The following is a 4,358-nucleotide window of genomic DNA, read 5'->3' on the forward strand; positions in this document are numbered from 1 at the left end:
ATCTTGAGTCAAACCGGGAACTCAACCCACATGGTAAGTAAATATTCTATAAATCGGTCCATCAACAATTTATATTCTTACCATAATAAATTGATTTCATGATAACATTACATATATATAAAGTGGTCTCATAATTATCTAACAAAAATAGCCAACATAAAATTTAGCATCATGCACGCATGTGTCATCCTTTGACATTTTCATTCTTTAATCAAGATAGATGCCATTGTGACTTGTGAGTATCATGTGGTTTCATCTTCTAATCCTCATATTGGACGTGTGAATAAATAGCCAATATTATTTATTAGTTAGATCTTGTGTTGAAGTACTTGAAAATTCAACAAAAAGTATGTACTTCTTATGTGCTCTAATAACCATCATAGACAAGGCCATATAAGATGGCATGGCAATTTAGTCTTGTGAATTATAAAGCATAATAATAAGTTATATTAAAATCAAAACAACAATCATATCACAAAAATCAAAACATGAAATAGAAACTAGAAGTTAAGAACCAAGTACTTTCCCCAAACAAATAGATACATTCAATCACATAATCTAACAAACATATCGATCACATTCTTCCATTTAAAGGGTCATCCATTGACTAAGAATAAACTAATTTGGCTCCATGACTCATGCTATTGCCAATGTTGTACATTAGTGATGTGCTACAATAGTTAAATAAAAATTAAAATTATCTTTAAAAGAATTCTGATTACATATATTTGACTAACGGGCATGATGAGATAATTCATCTGTTGACTAAAATGAAATATGAATTAGGTGTTTCCAAATCAATTCAGGAAAATGTAAGAGTCAAGAGTCAAGACAAGTAACCCAGTTATTTCATATAAGATTGAATTGGATTTTCCAGAATAGCGTACTTCTATACAAACTTTTCTTAAGTTATCTGATTTTTGCAATTCAGCCCAACTACATAACTGTCTATGTTTATGAGCAGAATGAATCGATCTTCGAAGATGCTCAACAATGGAGTGAAATCGAAATCAACAGAGAAGATTTTAACAAACCTGTTATAGGGTTTCATAGGGTTACGAATTATTAATATCCAAGTCAACAGCTGACTTGTAATACTTAAATCAAAAATCTGTCGTTGTAGTATAGTGGTAAGTATTCCCGCCTGTCACGCGGGTGACCCGGGTTCGATCCCCGGCAACGGCGATTATTTTTTTACGAAGATTTCATTTTTATATGTTTCATTGGCCCATTCAGTGCATAGTATTAAATTAATAAGAAATTTTTAGAGGCATTAAAGTCACTTTTGTAGTGAAAAGCTTCCTCGCTTATAAGTTTACATTATGTAAAAACTAAAAAATAACCCACTGCAATTTTAAATGAACTGATAAACTAATGAAACAAAATACACTTATACCCGAAACCAATCAAGATTGCATATAAGATGAGATAAAGTTGGAAAAACCAATCACCTGACTCTGGACTTGTTTTGGATGCTTTTAAAACCGAAAGAAATTAATGTCTCTTTTTTCTTAAACAATTTCCGTATGCCTGTGTAATTATGTATTATTACACCTAAATAACATGTATGATAGGCACACAATCCTTTCAAAAAGTCAAATGAACAAGTATCAATTGAGCTTCTCAACAACATTGGTCATTGGTGTCATTCATATCAAATGATGAGAGTTTGAGGTTTGTTAAAATATCTTCATATTTAAGAAGTATTTATGGTTTCTTTCAAATTTATTTATATGTTGTGTTGAATTCAGCTTGTCCAACAAACTTTTAAGGAGGCACTTAGTGATGTAATATGGGATAAACTCATATTGAAACACGTAGGACAAAATCACAACCAATGGATGGATAAAAATGAGTATTATCAATATCTTCAATGACTTTCTAAACCAATTAGAATTGGAAACTTTTATAAAACGGGAGAATTCTTACGGGATGGAAAATAGAAGTAGGTTGTTATTTTATCAATAGATATAAGTAGGTTGCTATTTTCGTCAAAACATATAGGTAGGTTTTTATTTTGTAATAGAATATAAGTAGGTTTCTATTTTTGTCAATAAATATAAGTAGGTTGCTATTTTTGTCTAATAAGTTAGTAGGTTGCAATTTTTATCAAAAAAAAGTATATTGCTATTTTTGTAAAAAAAATATAACTATGTAAGTTGGTTGCTATTTTTATAAGAATATATAAGTAGATTGTTATTTTTCTCAAAAAATATAAGTAGGTTGCGCTTTTTGTTGAAAAAAAATAATATCAGTATGTTGTTAATATTTTGTTAAAAAATAAGTTGCTATTTTTGTAAAAAAAAAATATAAGTAGGTTGCTTTTTTGCCAAAAGTATAAATAGGTTGCTATTTTTGTCTAATAATAATAATAATAATAATAATAATAATAATAAGTAGGTTGCTATTTATGTAAAAAAAAATGTAAGTATAGGTTACTTTTGTCAACAACTAATATAAGAATATTGTTATTTTTGTCACTAATATGTAACTATAGTTATATATTTTATTTATTACAAACGATAGCAACCTACTTATTTCTATATCCACCATAATAATTTCTTACATTTGGCTACCAACACGAGGAATGTACTTTGTTGGTGAAAAATGTACATATGTTGCTATTATAGGTATGAAATTGGGAGTATGTAGCTACTATGTGTAAAAAATGGTATGTCCGCTTATATTATTGATGAAAAATCTAAGTAAGTTGTTGTCATGGGTCAAAAAATGTAAGTAGTTTGCTATAATGTGTCAAAAACAAAGTGCAATGTGTATATTAGAAAAAAAATGTAGAATACATTGTTATTTCTTGCAATTTCTTTGTATTATATTTTCCACATGTGTTTGGTAGTGGAAAATTGTTTTCATTTTTCTAAAAAACATTTCAAAAAATAGAGTTCAGTTTTCATTTTCAGTTTTTAATGAAAATTTTAGGAAACGTGTTTGGTTGAAATCGGTGGATTTTCACGTTCCATTTTAGAACTTTTGAAAATTTAGGAAAACTGTAAAAATCACTTTTCTAATTTACATACAATTTGGAAAACGGAAAACTTTCATATTCATAGAAATACTTTGAAAACTAAATCAACCAAACACATTTTCAAAATTTTCATTTCCATTTGAAAACTTTCACTAAAAACTTGACAATTTTCCACAACTAAACGCACCCTAAGATTATTGCTTTGTTTCCTAAATTTTGACAAATTTATTTATCGTTTAATAGAAAAAAACAACTAATCACATTACCAAATATATAATTTTCTAAACATATATCTAAGCGAATTGACATTAGCCAAATTAGAATGATATAAGAAAAAACATTATAAGTACAATGTTATTACGTAAGCGCATACCTAAAATTATTTCCCCCGTAATGAAAATTTGTTGCTCTATCTAAGAAGCAAACTAGAACAGTATAGATTAAAGCTGTAACACCCTTTTTCATTTAATTATTTAGAAAAAAGGTTAAACAAATAATACGAATAATTATATAATTAAGGAAAAACTTTTAAGGTTGGATAAGTGAATTAAATTTTTTTTTGAGAGGGCAAACTAATCAACTCCTAAATTATCACCACCTTCTATGTCTTCAACGAGATTTGAACTCATGACCTCTTAAATAAGAGAGTCACTCCTTACCGTTAGGATAAAGACCTTTTGGTAAGTGAATTAAATAAAGACAGGAATTATATATATATATATATATATATATATATATATATATATATATATATATATATATTAAAAGTGATTAATTAATAATTAATAATAATTAAGGAAATAATAATAAATGGGGGTTGTTTTGTCCAATGGGCCAAACCCTAACCCATTGCAACATCCCAAAATACAGTCCAAAATTTTCATTTTAAATCATTAAGAAAATCATAGTTACATAAATTATTTCATCTAAAAACATAAGTCATCGAATCAAATCAGTGTATCATATCGAAACGCATTTCAATGTATATCAAAGTAAAACATCCCAGGCTAAACAAATTGTGTGAACTGTATTCATCCCGGACTCTTCCCCTTGCGACCGGAAGTACCTAAAACCAAAACTGAAAACTGTAAACACGAAGCTTAGTGAGTCTCCCCAAACTACCACATACCATACATATAGTCACATTTTCACATAAACTGAGCCCCCGCCCCTTCCTTAGGCCCCGCCCGGCATCTAACAGAGTCCGACATCAGGCCCCTCCTGGCATCGAGCCCCGCTCAGTATACAAATCTGTTTCTACCAGGCCCCGCCTATCTCTGAGCCCCGCCTATTATACATATACGAGCAATAACATATAATCATGCTAGTACATAAAGAATCGGACACCCCTCTATATACTATAGTCCTAAGGCCT

The 4,358-nt window shown here is 29.3% G+C and overlaps 1 non-coding gene across 1 annotated transcript; it reads left to right on the forward strand.

Annotated features, from left to right (window-relative positions):
* Positions 1–1,113: 1,113 nt before the first annotated feature.
* TRNAD-GUC (transfer RNA aspartic acid (anticodon GUC)) lies at positions 1,114–1,185 on the forward strand. The gene has a single exon. It is a non-coding gene; the product is annotated as a tRNA-Asp (tRNA).
* Positions 1,186–4,358: the final 3,173 nt, after the last annotated feature.

Source organism: Lactuca serriola, chromosome 7, assembly GCF_051521515.1.
Source record: "Lactuca serriola cultivar US96UC23 chromosome 7, Lser_US96UC23_V15, whole genome shotgun sequence".
NCBI classification, from domain to species: Eukaryota; Viridiplantae; Streptophyta; class Magnoliopsida; order Asterales; family Asteraceae; genus Lactuca; species Lactuca serriola.